The sequence below is a fragment of the Mobula birostris genome, chromosome 10, assembly GCF_030028105.1.
Source record: "Mobula birostris isolate sMobBir1 chromosome 10, sMobBir1.hap1, whole genome shotgun sequence".
In the NCBI taxonomy this organism is placed as follows: Eukaryota; Metazoa; Chordata; class Chondrichthyes; order Myliobatiformes; family Myliobatidae; genus Mobula; species Mobula birostris.
This window is the reverse complement of record NC_092379.1, coordinates 77057201-77076641: the sequence shown is the minus strand read 5'-3', so window position 1 is coordinate 77076641 and position 19441 is coordinate 77057201.

The window sequence follows — 19441 nt, the reverse complement described above, 5'->3', positions numbered from 1 at the left end:
ACCGGGAGCACCGGATGCAGTAGCTGACCCCAACAGATTCGCAAGTGAAGTGTTGCCTCACCTGGAGGGACTGTTTGGGGCCCTGAATGGTGGCAAGAGAGGAGGTGTAGGGACAGGTGTAGCACTTACGCTTACAGGCATGTGCCGGGTGGGAGATCCGTGGGGATGGACGTGCGGATAAGTGAGTCACGGAGGGATCGATCCCTGTGGAAAGCGAAGAGGGGTGGAGAGGAAAAGATGTGCTTAGTGGTGGGGTCCTGTTGAAGGTGGCGGAAGTTGCGGAGGATAATGTGCTGGATCCGGAGGTTGGTGGGGTGGTAGGTGAGGACAAGGGGAACTCTGTTCCTGTTGTGCTGGCGGGAGGATGGGGTGAGGGCCGAAGTGAGGGAAATGGAGGAGATGCGGGTGAGGGCATCATTGATTACCGTAGAAGGGAAACCACGATCCTTAAAGAAAGAGGACATTTGAGATGTCCTGGAATGGAAAGCCTCATCCTGGGAGCAGATGCGGCGAAGACGGAGGAACTGGGAATAGGGAATGGCATTTTTGCATGTGGCGGGGTGGGAAGAGGTATAGTCGAGGTAGTTATGAGAGTCAGTGGGCTTGTAGAAGATGTCAGTGGACAGTCTGTCTCCAGAGATGGAGACTGAGACATCGAGAAAGGGGAGAGAAGTGTCAGAGATAGACCAAGTGAATTTGAGGGCTGGGTGGAAGTTTGAAGTAAAGTCAATGAAATTGACGAGCTCAGCATGGGTGCAGGAAGCAGCACCAATGTAGTCGTCAATGTATCGAAGGAAAAGTTGGGGAGCAGTACCAGAATAGGTTTGGAGCACAGACTGTTCCACATAACCAACAAAGAGGCAGGCTTAGCTGAGTCCCATGTGAGTTCCCGTAGTTACACCCTTAGTCTGAAGAAAGTGCAAAGAGCCAAAAGAGAAGTTATTAAATGTGAGAACCAGTTCCGCCAACCGGAGGAGGGCAGTGGTGGTGGGGAACTGGTGAGGTCTATTATCCAGGAAGTAGCGGAGGGCTTTGAGGCCTTTTTGATAGGGAATGGAGGTGTATAAGGATTGGACATCCATAGTGAAAATGAAGCGGTTGGGACCGGGGAACTGGAAGTTATTGAAGAGGTGGAGGGCATGGGATGTATCGCGGATGTAGGTGGGGAGGGACTGAACTATGGGTGACAAAATGGACTCCAGGTAGGCAGATACAAGTTCGGTTGGACAGGAGCAGGCAGAAACTATAGGTCTACTGGGACAGTCAGGCTTGTGTATCTTTGGGAGGAGGTATTTATTATTTATTTATTACCCTTTTATTGTTGTTTTGAAGAGTTAATCAAAAAAGGTAGATAAGGGTAGGGCAGTAGATATTGTATACTTTGACTTTATTAAGGTCCCACATGGTAGGCTGGTCTAGAAGGTCCCATGGAATCCAAGAAGAGATAGTTCAGTGGATTTAAAATTGGCTCGGGCATAGGAAGCAGAGGTTGGTGGTCAAAGATTATTTCTTAGAATGGAGAATGATAACAATTGGTGCAGGGGTCGGTGTTGGGACCCTTGTTGTTTGTAATTTATAGAAGCGATATGGATGCGAATGCTTGAGGCTTCATTAGAAAGTCAAACCAGCCGAGGACTTAACTTAAGGGTGGTAGGGCACTAGGCAGTATCAAGTAACTGAGTGACCTAGGGGTACAAATGCATCAATTTAGGGTCACAGGTAGAGTGGTGAAGAAAGCACTGGCCTTCATCAATCAAGGCACTGAGTCAGGAATGTAGACAATGAGGCTAATATTGGAACATTTTGTCGCAGATGTACAAATCATTGGTGAGGCCGCACCTGGAGTACAATGTACAATGTACAGTTTTGGTCACCCTGTTACTAGAAAACTGTGGCTAAACTGAAAGAAGTGCAGAAGAGGTATATAAGGATGTTTGCAGGACTAAAGGACCTCAGTTATAGAGAGAGGTTGGCCTGGATAAGTCTCCCCCCCCCCCCCCCGGAACATAGGAGAGTGACCTTCGAGAAATGTTTAAAATTATGATAGATATAGATACAGTGGATAGTCAAAACCTTTCCTCCAGAGTAAGGGAGTCTAAAACTAGGTGGCATAGATTCTGGTTGAGAGGGGAAAGATTTAAAGATTCAAAGATTCAAAGTTCCAAAGTATATTTATTATCAATGTATGTATGCAGTATACAATTTCGAGATTCATCTTCCCACAGACAGCCACGAAAACAAAAAAAAACACATGAAACCTATTCAAAGAAAAACATCCAACTCCACCACAACACATGAAATAAAAACAAATCGTGCCAACAGCAACAAAAAAAAAGTGGAAAACCCTGACTATTAAACCCTAAAATCGAAAGAGAAAAAGTCCGGGCATATTCAGTTCAGTCCGGTATCTGTAGGCTGCCCTAGTTCAAAATCAGCCAAAATAGAAACTATAAAAATAGCAACCAGAAATCAGAAACACATCATGACATGAACTTCAGAGTCCAATCCACAAACCATGTCGATTAAACCCAGGACTCTGGCACCACCCTGCCCTTCCCTGATGGCAACGAGGAAGAGAGAGACTATTTGAACACAGGGTCCTTCCTTCAGAAGTAGCGAGCAAGAGGGAGACAGAAACTGTCACAAATAGACCCCTTTCTCTGGCAACAGCAAACAAGAAACTGGCGGATACTGCACACCCACTCACCTCCTGCCCTTGTCTTCAGTGATTTTCAATCTTCTTCGACGTTTTAATTGGTGAGATCGGTGAGAAACAGAATCGATCATGTGCTCATATGAAGCACGTGGATCGGTACGTGGAGAGGCAGATCTAAGAAGAACATGGACTGAATGCAAGACATTGAGACTAACTGGGTTGACATGGATGTATTGGGCTGAAGAGCCTGTATTTCGTCATCCTTCTACTCTCCAACAAGCTAACCTTGACATCATAATAAAAGGGATCCTTCAATGTGCAGCAAGACCACAGCCGATCCTGTGACTCAGCCAGTCTACCATCCATTGTCTATATTCTGCACTTCATATAGAATCAAAAAATCGAACTTAGGTGTGGATATACTGTGACTAATCTCCCAAAGCATTCTGAACATTTGTAACATGATATGTGAAAAATGTTCTCATCTCAGCCCTAAATGGTCCTTTACCCCCTTCCCCCCAATCAATAGATTATGCCCTATTTCAGACAATCCGGCCTCCAACCATTTATTTGCCCCATTAATCCCTCTTAGAATCTTGTGTCTCAATGAGATGGCCTCTCATTTTTCTAAAGTCCAGCAGAATTCATTCATCTTCTACTCATAGGACAAGTCCTCAACTCAGAAGTCATCCAAGTGAACCTAGGTTGCAGTGGCTCCAATGTAAGCACATCTTCCTTCAGGAATAAAGGCCATATCCCAGAACAACCTCAGCCCAACTTCCTTACTTTTACAATTGAATGCTCTTTCAATAAGACTAGCACACCATTAGCCATCCTCTTTTCGTATCGGCTGCATCTCTTGAAACAACATTTTTGATTGTTCTATACAAGAATCTTTACTTTTTTCTTGTCACTTAAAAATATCTGATTATTTATTCTTCCTATCAAATCACCTGGCCTCACATTTTCCCTCAATAGAGTTAACTTGACACCGCCATCCTGTCAGTTTAATCTTTCTGCATGTCTGCAGCCTCCTTATCTCCTCACAACTCACTTTCTCACCTAACTTTTTATCCTTAGCACACTTGGCTATATCTTTTCATCCAAGTAATTAATTAGGTAATTAATTTAATCTAAGTAAGTAATATAAATTATGAAAAGCTGAAGGCCTAGGAACAATCCCTGTGGAATCCACTAGTCATAGTTTGCCACTGTGAAAATGACCTTGATTTTCCCACTACCCCCATCTGTTCTTTCACGTCTCATTCTTGCTCAGTAAATCAACTTACTTAATCCACCCACTAACAAGTAAGTAAATAAGTCCTTTCTTTGGAATGATTAAAATTACAATTAAGTTTCCAGCTTTGGCTGTTCCAGCTCTTTAAATTCTCCAATTGGTCTCACACTTTTCTCCCCACTGCTCTTAGTGGGCATATGGCAGGCACTGGTACTTGTTTGATGTCATTATTGTCCAAGTCAGAATGACCATCACAGGTTTCAATATCCGCTGGTCTGACCACAGATAATTCCTTTCAGACATCTCGGTCACCCTTCCATGTAAATGAAACGGTAAGAGAAAACAAGAAGAATGTCAAAAGATTTAGAAACCCTGCCGAAAATGATAAATCAGTAGTTCACAGACATCCAACTGGAGCTGCAAATTGTTCCCAGTACCTGGTCAGCCCTGAAACCTCACCTGTGAAAAAAGGCTTCTGGCTTTTCCTGGCTTGTTTAGTGAGAATGCTAATGAAATCCAGGTCTTAATTTATCATGAACACAAGCCGTTCTGGGACTGCCGGCACCTGAAGGCTGCTGCCCAAAAATAATCTCCTGAGTTCAAGAGCTAGGATGATGGCAGGAGAGCTAACAATTAGTCAATGTCTACAATTAGGACAGCTGGCACCACAGTAGGATAGTGGTTAGCACAATGCTACTACAGCCTGGGGCGTCAGAGTGCGGAGTTCAATTCTGGCATTATCTGTAAGAAAGTTTGTACATTCTTCCCATGAGCTTGTGTTTTTTTTTTGACTGCTCTGGTTTCCTCCAAAGACATACTGGTTAGTAGGTTAGTTGGTCATTGGATATTGTCCTGGGGTTAAATAGGAGGGTGGCTGAAAAAACTGGGCTGGAATGGCCTGTTTTGCACTGTATCTTTAAAATATTTTTTTTCTTAAATGTGAAGATCCCACTGTGCTGTCAAGACCATCTACAGTCTAAGCACCCAACAACCCAAGCCTCAGAGTGTCACGACTGGGCAAGACCTCATTATGGTAATGATATTTGAAGGAGAGAACACTCCAAGGATCTTCTTAAAGTGAGCTTCTGCCCTTCTGTATCCTTTCTCATTGCATAGCACATTATCTGCTGAATCTAGCCCCAGGCCAATAATAAAAAAGAAAGTTCATACAAAAGTTGAAAACAAAAAAAAAAGGCCCCTACCTATTTCCAAGACAATTGTGAAAAAAGTATGTCTGGTGAGAATTCATGTCTTCACTTCACTCATCTCAGATATGTTGTAAAGTGACTATCTTCCAGAATGAAGATAAGTTCAAAAGCAGGTCTGATGAAAGAGACTCTCTGTGATCTGCCACATGATGATCAAGGGAGAGAGTGTTTGAAGACTAAGACCTCAAATCTGAGAACAACTGGTTTATAAAACGGCTGGCATCTTTTTGAGACTTGGGTAGCCCACAGCAAGCACCCCATCGGCTGAAGGGTTAGTGTTAGTGCCCACTCACAGAACAACAAATCCAGCTTCAAGACTCAGCTATAGCTTAGACAGATCCAGCAGGGATGCCTTATTGTCTACATACCTGACACTTGAAACAAGGAATCTTTTCTACCTGAGCACAAAAGTTTCATGTGCACACTAAAAACGTACATTCAAGAACATTTCCAAAATCTCATTGAAAAGTGTAATGTCCTCACCAATTCATGGAAATCCCTGGCTTGTAACTGCTCTGAATGCACAAGGAGCCTTCAGGAAGGTATTGACTACCTCAAGCGTCTGCTACCCAGAGACCATGTACAAACAGCAGAAGCACATAATATCCCAAACAAACCATTAAACTTGGGCAGCCAATGCCCAACCTAGCAGTAGCACATTCTACAGATCCAACATTGGCCTCATCAGTCATGTCAGATGCCATGACAGATGGCTCAGACTTGTTTCTACCATAGACTCCAGACTAATGCATTGTGATGTAGACACCTTTGACCTGGGTCGCATGTGTTTGATGATGCTTATTAATTTCTTTTTTATGCTCCAGTACGATGTCACTAGGCATGTTTGATACTCAAATCTTGTCAAATTGTAACGGCAGTTCACAGAGCAGAAAGTATCTGGCTGAAAGCCATATGAATTCAGTATGGCTTGAAGATAGTAGGCAGCATATTTCCGTCCTAGATGTATCTTCAAATCTGTAATGCTGATTTTTTAAAATAAATTACACAATCACATTTCTGCCCCAACATCCCTCCACATCTTTGATCCTTTCTAAGTTATTTGTGAGTTCTTTAAATAAATTTCAACAATAGTGTTTTTCTATCCTTCCATTGTCTTCTTTCAGCATTACCAATTTTAAAACCTAGAAACATGATGCTGTTCTAATTCTCTTCACAGGGTGGTGACTGTGAGGATCTCATACTCATCAATTCCACTTTAAGGATTTTGAAGTGTTAATCTATTCCAGAATCTTGATTTAAAAGTCTTACATAATCTTGATTCCTTTTTTATTCCATCATCTCTCGAACTTGGCGAGGAAAAAAGAATTACAACAGTTAATAATATACAATCAACCTGACCAGTCACCCTTGTTATAAAGAATGAGAGCACTGCACTATGTTTCCAGTAATTGGCAGAGCAGTCTGCAGCCAGATAGCCAGACCGTCTGCCACTGATGTAATTTATGATATTTTGTCATAAAAATAAAGTAATTTTGTGATTAGAGCATTTTGTGTAAATGACATCAAATCCACATTTAGTATTACATAAACCTTTAACTATCAGCAGGAAGCCTTCAGCCTGTAATAGGGCATTTGAATGAAAATAAAATCTAAGTTTCAACTGTCTAATTGCACACGGCGAAGTAGTAATATGAAAATGTATCACTCACAAATGGATACAGTTCTGTAATACAAGGGGTGATTGATAAGTTTGTGGCCTAAAGTAGAGGACGTCAATTTTGGAAAACCTAGCACATTTATTTTTCCTACATTTATCTACTTAATCCAGCGGTCGTGGAGCATACAGATCCTTTCTTTGTAGAAGTCGGCATCTTGGACCTCCAGAAAGTGGTCCACAGCAGGGGTGATTGATAAGTTTGTGGCCTACGGTAGAAGGAGATGAGTTATTAACTTCAAATTTTCTGCATTTTCACTCAAAGAGTTGAACTATACGTGCACATAACGAGAGCTGTATAACTCACCTGCTTCTACCTTAGGCCACCAACTTATCAATCACCCCTGTTGTGGACCACCTGGAGGTCCAAGACACTCCTGTTACATGCACGTGGAGTTCAACTCTTTGAGTGATTATGCAGAAAGTTTGAAGTTAATAACTCATCTCCTCCTATCTTACACCACGAACTTATCAATCACCCCTGCTGTGGACCACTTCTACAAAGAAGGGATCCGTATGCTCCACGACTGCTGGACTAAGTGTGTAAATGTAGGAGAGGACTATGTTGAAAAATAAATGTGCTAGGTTTTCTAAAATTGACTCCTTCTACCTTAGGCCACTAACTTATCAATCACCCCTCATATAATCAACATTTCTTAATTTGTTACTTCATCTCCTGTAGTGATAGGGAATACTATACATTTCAATGTTCAACATTTAAAGTAAATTTACTGTAAGGTATGTATATGTTCCTATCTTAAGACTCATTTTCTGCAGGTATTTATAGGAAACAGGGAAATACAATAGAACTTCACAAAACAAACATGGACAATGACTGACAAATAGTCAATGTTCAGAAGAAGACAAACTGTGCAAATGAAAAAATACTGAGAACAAGAGTTGTAGAGAGTCCTTGAAAATAAGTCTGTTGGATTTAGAATCAGTTCAGAGTTGTGGTGATTGAAGTTGTCCAAGCTGGTTCAGGAGGCTGTCGGATATAGGGTAGTAATTGTTCCCGAACCAGGTGGTGTGGGACCTAAGGCTTCAATAGTAGCAGAGAGAAGTGGTCTGGATGGTGGGTCTCATTGATAATAGAGGGAGCTTCCTCATGGCAGCACTCCATGAAAATGTACTCAGTGACTCAATGTTGGGTAGGGCTTTGCTTGTGAGAACTGGGCAGTATTCACCGTTTTCAGTAGCCATTTCCATTCCTGGGCATTGGTGTTTCCATACCAGGCTGTGATAAGAGTCGATATTCTTTAATGTGCATCTATAGAAGATTTTGGTGTCATGACAATTCTACACAAGTTTCTAAGAAAGCAGAGGTGCTGTTGGGGCTTCTTTGTGATGGTGCTTATATGCTGGTCCCAGAACAGATCCCCTGACTTCACAACGTCAAAGATTTTAAAACTGTTGATCCTTTCCATTTCTGTTTCTCTAGTGCAGGGGTTCCCAACGTGTGGTCCACGGACTCCTTACTTAATGGCATGACTCCATGGCATAAAATAAGTTAGGAACCTCTGCTCTAATGAAAGCTGGCTCATGGACCTCCAGTTTTATCTTCCTGCTGTTGATAATCAGCTCTTTGGCTTTGCTGATGTGGAGTGTGAGTTTGCTGTTGAAACACATTTACATAAATAAAGAATACTAAATATGTCACTAGTTTATTCAAATGACTGTTCTGAAAGTATTGCTGTTTATTTTCAGAATTGTGTTGACTTCAAGATTCTTCCGGAGGCTACCAGAAGAAACAGAGAAGGAACACACTAAGCAGGAGTAGAAATAGATCATTCAGACCACATGTGCACTTCAGAATTCAATAAAATTGTAGCTGGTCTACAAGGAAGGAATTCCAAAAAATTCCACTATCTCTTCTCATTTTTGTCCTGCATGGCTAATTTCTATTCCTAGTGTGATTCTTGATTCCAGGCACACTCCATCTTTCCTGTCCAGCACATTAGAATTTTGTATGCTTCAATACAATCACCTTTCACTCCTCCAAATACAATAGTATTTAATCCCGGGCTCCACCTTTCACTCTTCAATCTGCTTAATCGCCCATCACATCACAAAGCCATCATCCTAGGAATAAACTTGGCATAGTTTCTTTGCACTCCATCCATTGCAAGTACTTTTGCGTCCAGTTAATTAGGCCATCGCTTAGTTGGGGCAGCCATTAATTTGGGACAACTCATAAAGAACAAAAAGTAAATCAAGAAAACATCTGGGATTCCTTTCAGCTATTTGGGACACTGTGCTGCTTCATTGGAGCAGGAGACTTGTTGAACAGTCTCAGACTAGCAAGAGTCACATGCACTTGCATGGCTGTCAGATACTAATCTATGCTTAGGACGATCAGTTTTTAAATAGCAACAGTTGTGTGTGTTTGTGTTCAAAAAGCAATGACTTTTGTCAGTGATGGTTGGTGAGAAATAAGCAGTAAGACAATTCAGAACTGTTTCACTCACTGCAATTTCAATCATTCAGGCATGGGGATGCCAGTAACAACAGGGAGTTAAAGTAAAATGATTTCACTACTTCAACAAGTTAGGAGTTATGAAGGTTTTCAACAATCATGAATGTTACAATGAAAATGAAGATTTGGAGGATGCAATCATCTAAAACATTGTATGAAGGCAGTCCATTATCTGCACTAGGTGTTTGTGCTGATTTTGTTCATCTCCAGTCAATCAAAGCTACACTGGAGATGAATACCTCCATCAATCACTTTTACAAACTAATACACAGTTTTTTAGATGAGGTATTGGTAGTCATAGAGTCATAGAAAACTACGTCACAGTAGCAGGCCCTTCAGCCCATCTAGTCCACGCCAGACCATTTAAGCTGCCCCCATAGACCTGCACCTGGACCATAGCTCCATACCCCTGCCATCCATGTACCTACCCAAACTTCTCTTAAATATTGAAATGAAGCACACATGCACCATTTGTACTGGCAAGCTTATTCCACACTCTATCGACCTTCTGAGTGAAGAAGATTCCCCTCATGTTCCCCTTAAACTTTTCATCTTTATCCTTCACCCATGACCTGTAGTTGTATTCCCACCCAACACTGGTGGAACAAGCCTGCTTGCATTGACCCTATCTATACCTCTCATAATTTTGTATACCTCTGTCAAATTTCCCCTCAATCTTCTATGTTCCAAAAATAAAGTCCAAAACTATTCAGTCCTTCCTTATTGCTCAGGTTCTCCAGTCCCAGCAATATCCTTGTAAATTTTCTCTGTACACTTTCAACTTTACTTACATCTTGCCAGTAGGTAGGTGACTAAATTTGCACACAATATTCCAAATGAGGCCCCACCATCTTATTCAATTTCAACATCACATTTCATCTCCTGTACTCAATATTATGATTTATGAAAGCCAATATGCCAAAAGCTTTCTTTACAATCCTATCTACCTGTGCCACAGTGTCCTACCATTTACTGTGAAGTACTCTGGTTGGTCCTACCAAAGTACAACATCTCACACTTGTCTGCATTAAATTCGATCTGCCTTTTTTCAACCCATTTTTCCAGCTGGTCCAGATCCTCTGCAAGCTCTAATAGCCTTTCTCGCTATTCACTACAGCCCCAGTTTGGTGTCATCCACAAACTTGCTGATCCAGTTAACAACATGATCATCCAAATCGTTGACATAGATGAAAAACAACAAAGGACCCAACACCAATGCCTGTGGCACTCCACTAGTCATAGGCCTCCAATCAAAGAGGCAATCATCCAATACCGCTCTCTGGTTTCTCCCACAAAACCAATGTTTAATCCACTTTACTACCTCATCGTGAATGCCAAGAGACTGAAATTTCTTGACCAACTTCCCATGCAGGACCTTGTCAAATGCCTTGCTAAAGTTCATGTAGACAAATCCACTACCTTGCCTTCACCAACTTTCCTGATAACTTCCTTGAAAATCTCTATAATATTAGTTATCCACCATCTATCACACACAAAACCATGTTGATGAACTCTAAACAGTACCTGTCCAAATACTCATATATCCAGTCTCTTACAATAATTTCAAATAACATTTCTACTGGTGTCAGGCTCACTGGCCTATCTTTTCCTGGTTTACTTTTCTTAAACACCAGAACAACGTTGGCTATCATCCAATCCTCTAGTGTCTGATCTGTCACTATGGACGATTTAAATATCTCTGCTAGCTCCCTACAATTTCTGCACTTGCCTCCCAAAGTGTCTGAAGGAACTCCTTGTCAGGTCCTAGCGATTTATCCAAACTCATTTATTTGCCTCAAGACAGCAAACACCTCATCCTCTGTAATCTGTATATGGTCCATGACCTTGCTGCTGCTTTGCCTCATTTCTATAGACTCTGTGTCTATCTCTTGAGTAAATACAGATGTAGGAAATCCATGTCAGATGTAAGATCTCTCCCATCTCATTTGGCTCCACACATTGGTTATCATTCTGATTTTCCGGAGGACTTATTTTGTCCCTTGTAATCCTTTTGCTCTTAACATATCTGTAGAATCCCTTAGGATTCTCCTTCACCTTGCCTTCTTTTAGCCCTCCTGATTTCTTTAGGACAGACCACAGAACAGCACAGCACAGGAATAGGGCATTCAGTCCACAATGTTGCTCTCAACCTGCTATGAAGCAAATTAAAAACACCCCAAACACTAATCGCTCCTACCTACATAATTTCAATATCCCCCCCATCCTCCTTACATCCATGAGCCAATCTGAACATCTTTTTAAAAACCTGCAAAGTATTTTCCTCTTCCACCATACCAGGCAGCACATTCCAGGCATCCATGACTCTCACATCAAAAATTTACCCCTCACATCCCACTTGAACCTACCCCTCTCACCTTCAATGCATGGCCCCTGGTATTAGGCATTTCAAGCCGAGGAAACAGAAACTTCCTGTCCACTCTATCTATGCCTCTGATAATTTTGTAAACCTCCGTCAGATCTCCCCTCAGTCTCCGCCACTCTAGAGAAAACAACTCATGTTTATCCAGCCTCTTGTGGTAGCACGTGCCCTCTAAACCAGGCAGTATCCTGGTAATCCTCTTTTGCACTCTCGCCAAAGGCTCAACATCCTTCCTGTAGTGGGCAACTATAACTGTTGTATTACACTTCTCATTCTCTTTTGTTCCTATCTATGTATACCTGCTACACCTATTAAGCACCTTTTGTTTCTTAATCAGGGCCTTAATATCTCTTGGAAACCAAGGTGTGCTACACCTGTTACCTTTACCTTTTATTCTGACAGGCACTTGCAAGCTTTGTACTCTCAAAATTTCACTTTTGAAGTCATCTCACTTACCAAGTATAACATATATTTTCCAGAAAACAGCCTGTTCCAAACCGTAGTTGCCAGATTATTTGTGATATCATCAAAATTGGCCTTTCTACAATTTAGAATCTCAGCCTGCAGACCAGACCTATCTTTTTCCATTTTGCATTGAAGCCAACGACATTATGATCACGAGATGCAAAGTGTTCCCCTACGGAAACTTCTATCACCTCATTCCCTAATAGCAGATCAAGTATCGCACACTTTCTTGTTGGAATTTCTATACGATTAAGAAAACATTGCTGAACACATTTGACAAACTCTATCCCACCTAGTGCTTTCACAGTATGAGATTTACAGTTAAAATATGGAAAATTAAAATCACCTACTCCATCAACTTTGTGTTTCTTACAACAGTCTGTGATCTCTCTCCAAATTTGTTCCATTAAATTCTGTGGACTGTTGGGTAGCCTTCGATATATACCCAGTAGTGTGGTCATACCTTTCTTATTCTTCAGTGTTCTAATTTGCTCTGTATTTCATTTAAATACATTAATTGTTACTCGGTTAATCAGTAATTTGTCTTTTTTTTTCTTTTAACTATTTCCATGAAATTTTGGCTAATTGGGACACCCAATTAGGGCAAAATGTACTGGTGCATTGTGTCCCAATTAACCGGAATCCACTGTATATCTTCTCTGAGGCAGAGAAGCAAGATTGCAGCTTACCAGGGCAATTAATTCCAGTGAAAGATCTTTCCTCCTGTATTCAACTCCTCTTACACTTGCTCAGTTTGAACAGGAGAGATGCTAGGCAGGATAGTGGAATGCTCCTCTTGCAGGATACGGGAAGACAGAGAGACCTCCAGTGTCCCGGACGACTGCAACTGCGAGAAGTACATCCAGCTGCAGCTTCGACCAATCTGCATGAAGGATTTGAAGCCGGAACTGGATAAACTCCAGATTATTCGAGAGGCAGAGATGGTGATAGATAGGATATCATTGCTCCTGAGTGGGAAATTTTTTGCTTTTTAATAATAGTAAAACTGGATGCAGGAAAACTGGATGACAGTCAGGAAGAGAAAAAGGGTTAAACAGCCTGTGTAAAGTACTCTTGTGGCCATTCCCCTCACATCGGATACTGTTGGGAGTATGACTTAGAAGAGGAAAGTCACAGTGGCTGGGTCTCTGGCAGTGAGTCTGACTTTGCAATTCAGAAGGGAAGAAGAGAGCAAAGGCAAACTGTGGTGATAGGGGATTTGTTAGTTAGGGAAAAAGAAAGGAGGTTTTTTTGGGTGTAAACAATATTCATGGATGGTATGTTGCCACCCTGGTGCCAGGGTCCATGTCATCTTGATTGACTCCTCAGCAATCTTAAAGGGGAAGGTGAACAGCCAGAGGTTGTGGTCCATATAGGTACCAATGACATATGTAGGAAGAATGATAAAGTTTTGCAAAGGGATTTCAGGGAGTTAGGCGCTGAGTTAAAGGGCAGGACCTCCAGGGTTGTGACCTCAGGATTGCTACCCATGTTATGTGCTAGTGAGGCCAGAACTAGGAAGATTATCCAGTTTAATATGTGGCAAAGGATTTGGTGTAGGAGGGAGGGCACAAGATTTTTGGATCATTGGGCTCTCTTCCAGGGAAAGTGGGACCTTACAGAAGGAACAGTTTGCACCAGAACTAGAGGGGAATTAATATCCAACAGGAAAATTTGTTAATGCTGCACGGTGGGGTTTAAACTAGAGTTGCAGGAGATGGGAGCCGAAATGTCAGAATAGTTAATGGAGAGGTTGTGGAGACAGATGTTGGTAAGACCTCAGACAAAGTCAGGAATCAAAAGGCTGAGCCTGGTGTGACTAGTGTCCTGAGCTGTGAATATTTCAATGCAAGGAGTATTGTAGGAAAGGCAGATGAGCTCAGCGGATGGATAAATTCCTGGAATTATGATATTGTAGCCATTAGTGAGACTTGGCTGCAGGAGGAGCAGGACTGGCAGTTCAATATTCCGGGGTTCCATTGTTTTAGACATACAGAGTGGGGAGGATTAAAGGAGGAGGGGTGGTGTTATTACTCAGGGAAAATGTCGGTGTGGTGTCCATCAGAACAGACGGGAGAACTAATCTAGTGCAGAACTGAGGAATCGAAATCTATGATCACATTAATGGGACTATACTACAGACCACCCAACAATCCGTGGGATTTAGAGAAGTAAATTATTAAAGAGTTCACCGACTATTACAAGAAACATAATGTTGCTATAGTAGGCAATTTTAACTTTCCATATGTTGACTGGGTCTACCATTCTGTAAAAGAACTAGATGGGATAGAGTATGTTAAATGTATTCAGGAGAGTTTCCTTAATCAGTGCGTGTATGTCCCAACATGAGAGTGTGCAATACTTCGCCTTGTATTATGGAATAAGACAGGGCAGGTGACAAAAGTTTGTGTAGGAGTGCACTTTGCATCTAATTATCACAACACCATAAGTTTCAAAGTAAATACAGAAAAAGACAGGACTCGTCTGCGGGTTGAGATTTTAACTTGGAGAAAGGCCAATTTTGATCAGAAGTGATCTGGCAAGTGTGGGTTCGGACGGGCTGTTTTCTGGCAAAGATGTACTTGGTAAGTGGGAGGCCTTCAAAAGTGATATTTTAAGAGTAAAAGGCTTGTATGTGTCGCTCAAAATAAAAGGTAAAGATAACAAGTGTAGGGAACTTTCGTTTTCAAGAGATATTGAGGCCCTGTTTAAGGAAAAAGAGGAATTGCATAGCAGTTATAGACAAGTAGGAACAAATGAAGTGCTTATGGAGTATAGGAAATGCAAGGAACCATAAGAAAGAAATCAGGAGGGCTAAAAGAAGGCATGGAATTCCCTAGTAGGCAATGTGAAGGAGAATCCTAAGGGATTCTACAGGTGTGTTAAGAGCAAAGGGATTGGAACGGACAAAATTGATCCTCAGAGAGACCGGAATGGTAGTCCATGTATGGAGACAAAACAGATGGAGGAGATCATAAATGTATATATATTTTGCATCTGTGTTTACTCAGGAGAAGAACACAGTGTCTATAGAAGTGAAACAAAGCAACATCAACTTCATGAATCCTGTACAGATTACAGAGGAGGAAGTGTTTGCTCTCCTGAGGCAAATCAAGGTGGATAAATACACAGGGCTGACAAAGTGTTCACTCGGACCCTATGGGAGGCAAGTGCAGAAATTGGTGGCACTCTAGTATAGATATTTAAATCATCCTTAGCAACAGGAGAAGTACCAGAGGATTGGAGGATAGCCAATGTTGTTCCACTGTTTAAGAAAGGCTCTAAACATAAGCCAGGAAAGCATAGACCAGTGAGTCTGACATCAGTTGAGGGATAGCTATTGGGAGGTATTCTAAGGGGACAGATATATAAACATTTGGATAGACATGGACTAATTAAAGACAGTCGGCATGGCTTTGTGTGTGGTAGGTCATGTTTAACCAATCTTATAGTTTTTCGAGTAAGTTACCAGGAAAGTGGATGAAGGCAAGGCAGTGGATGTTGTTCAAGAAGTTTCAGTTACTCAGCATTCAAGATGAGGTAGTAAATTGGATTAGACATTGGCTTTGTGGGCGAAACCAGAGAGTGGTAGTAGAGTGGCCTCTCTGACTGGAGACCTGTGACTAGTGGAGTGCTGCAGCGATCGGTGTAGGGTCCATTATTGTTTGCCATCAATATCAGCGATCTGGCTGATAATGTGGTTAACTGGATCAGCAAATTTGCAGATGACACCAAGATTGCAGGTGTAGTGGACAGCAAGGAAGGCTATTATGGCTTACAGATGGATCTGGATCAGCCTACTAGAGAACATAAGTTATAAGGAAAGATTGGATAGGTTAAGACTTAATTCCTTAGAATGTAGAGGATTGAGGAGAGATTTGGTAGAGGTATACAAAATTATGAGGGCTGTAGATAGAGTAAATGCTCCCCCTTCTCCCCCTCCCCCTCCAACTTTCAAATTTCTTACTCACTCTTCCTTCAGTTAGTCCTGACGAAGGGTCTCGGCCTGAAACGTTGACTGCACCTCTTCCTAGAGATGCTGCCTGGCCTGCTGCATTCACCAACAGCTTTGATGTGTGTTGCTTGAAATTCCAGCATCTGCAGAATTCCTGTTGTTAGGGTAAATGCAAGCTGGCTTTTTCACTGAGGTTGGGTGGAACTACAACTAGAGGTCAAAGGGACTGGGTGAAAGGTGAAATGTTTAAGGTGAATATGAGGAGAAACCTCTTCAATCAGAAGGTCATGAGAGTGTAGAATGAGCTGCCATGTGGTGCATGTAACATTGATTTCAATATTTAAGTGAAGTTTGGATAGGTACATGAATGGTAGGGGTATGGAGGTTGATGGGAATAGGCCATTTAAATAGTTTTGCATGAACTAGATGGACCAAAGGGCCTGATCCTGTGCTGTGACTCTATAAAGACCAACATACTATATGGGTTAACCGGCTGATTGTTTGATGCAGGTTAACTTCTAAGATTTCTTAAACAATATCCTAGTTCACCTGAACACCAAAACTTTTCACAAATTAAAAACCCTTTTAATTTTTCTGTTTATTTCCCTACCACTGCATATGAGCTCATATTTTTCCACATTTGTATGCAATCTACCACATCCTTGCCCATTCACTCAGCTGTCTTTATTGCCCTGGGGCATCTTTGCATTCTCCTTACAACCCACACAGACACCTACCTCTGCATCATTATACATTACACTTCCCTGCTCAGCCAAATTATTAATATTTAATTGTGAAAAACTGGGATCTCAAGAACAATCACGGTATTGCTCCAATTGCCACAGCCCACCAACATAATAATGACTACATTGCCTGTGAACACCACAATATCCATCCAGTGAATTGAGAAGCATTTGGGTTGCATGGTGTCATGACAAAAACTATTCCCTCAATATCAGTGAAATAAAAATCTGCTCATTGCTGATTGCTGGTCATCTACTTCAGGAAGCAGGGCAGTGCTCACACTCCTGTCTATAGTAGCTGAGGCCAAGATGGCTAACAGCTTCCAGTCTGTAATGGTAAACATCAACAGGAGCCTGTTCTAGTCCAACCACATATTGACCCACAGAAAGCATCTAGCCTGGATGGTCTCCCTGGACATGCCCTTAGTTCCCGCATAGATCAGCTTTCAGGGTATTGGCTGCAGCATGTGTGTAAAACCTGCAGCACCAGGGATCCCAACACACTCCACCACTGTAATACTAGGATTAGGAATGCCTAACTTTCAACCCCTAGACTATATATTGGGAAATCTGATCTCCTACCTCCAGGCAGAGGCTAAAGAGCAAGCTCCAATGGCAAGAATGACAAAGGGATGGTCAGGGGAAGTGGAGGAGCAGCTATGGGAATGCTGAATGATATGCCACGTTTGTCACAAGCTTTCTGAGGACAGTCGTAGTCAAGTGTGTTCCCCCAAAATCATTCAGGTTATTCCCCAACCAGAAACCTTGGATGAACCAAGAGATTCATAATTCACTGAGGGCCAGATTAGTGGTGTTCAGGTCTAGCGACCAAGTAGAATAGAAGAGGTTCAGATATGACCTCTGGAAAGCCATCTCACATTCAATGTGGCCACTCCAGATCAAACCTGAATCACTGAGAGATGGTTGACAGCTGTGGGAGGGCTCGAATGCTATCACCTCCTACAAAGTGAAATCAAGCAGCATATGTGACAGGAGGAGTCAAGGATCACCCTTGGTGGTGATGGTTTGTATATGCCATGAGCCATGACCTTAATGTCCAACCTTAATGGTATCAGTGTGGGGTATTATTGCAAAAATGTATCCCTGCGTGCGGGCCACTCACAAACAAGACTGTGGCCTTGTTGAGGTGATAACTGTTCAGATAGAAGGCCCATCACACCCACACGATAGACAACACCCCATTAAACTCAAAGCGGAGGCTGCAGTGGTAAAGATAATCACAGAACTATAGGAACAAGGAGTGATTCCCCATTACGGCCGGTACCTGACCCAGATAAGTCCGACCGGATAACCATTGATTATTCCTCTCTGAAAAAAATATGCCACTCAAGAATATCTGATAGTAGTGAAACCTTTGGTCATTTTGAAAGGGCTGTGGCTGGAATAGGATCTTTTTACTGTCGTAGATATTGTGAATGTTTTTTGGGCAATTCCAGTACAACCCAATAGACAGCTTTTATCCTCCAGGGACAGCGGTATACTTGGACAAGGCTGCCTCTGGGTTTCCATAACAGCCCCATCATTTTCCATCAATGTATGGCTAAAATAATCGCCCCTATTCTGTTGGCAGATGCCAGTAGCTGTATTCTGCAATTTGTGGATGACGTTCTAATTGCATCTCTGGGAGAGAAAAAACATATCCAGGTGGTTTTGAGGGCTTTACAGATGATTGAAAATGAGGGACTGAAGCCAAACCCCCCCCCCCAGGTACAACTTGAACAGTCTGATGTAGCGTAATTGGGACACAAGATTAGAAAGGGTGAAAAAGTAATGCCCGAGGAATGTGAAGAAGCAATTCTTAAACTCTGCTACCCATACACAGTGAAGGGAATCTGTCAGACTTTAAGACTTCTAAATTAATGTTACAGTTTTGTGGAAAATTATGCTGAGTTCGCAAAACCTCTGCAAGTTCTCATAAGAGGAGGAAAACAGGTAAAGAGCAGGTGGAATGGACACCAGAGTTAGATCAGGCCTTTTCGCAAAGCAAACCCTAGCTGCAGCGCTGGCTTTGGGCTTGCTGGACATGAACAGACCGTCTTTTTTGTGACAACCAGAGGGAGTTTTATACAACTATTGTAGGTCAAGAACATTTGACAAGTTACAGCCTGGAGCATATTATTCTGTAAAATGGGACCCTGAGGCGGGAATCCACCAGTGCACGTAAGCAATAAACTGTGTGACTTGGGCTGTTGAAGTGTCAGAAGCTATTACTCTGATGGGTCAGATAGTCTTGCACACATCTCGCTCTTCTAGAGGCAGGGAAACTATGGGCAATATATAACAGCAGGCGAGCGAAATGGGAGGCTGTATTGTTACATGCTGACAAACGTGTACAGATAATAAGGGATAGTTTAGTTAACCCAAACACTTTAATGATGGCAGAACGGATCTCCCACATGAGTCTATGTGCTGTTGCAATGACCTGAGGAGTCAATCGGAGGAGAAACACTCGTAGAGAGGAGTGATGTGTTGACCTTTTTTGTAGATGGGTCAAAGAACTACCATGACGGTAGTCCACGAACAGGATGGGTGGTTGTAGATAAAGAAGGGAACTTAATGCCAGGAGGAAAGTTCTCAGGCCACAAGTCAGTAGATGTGGCAGAACTAATAGAGGCCTTTAAGTTT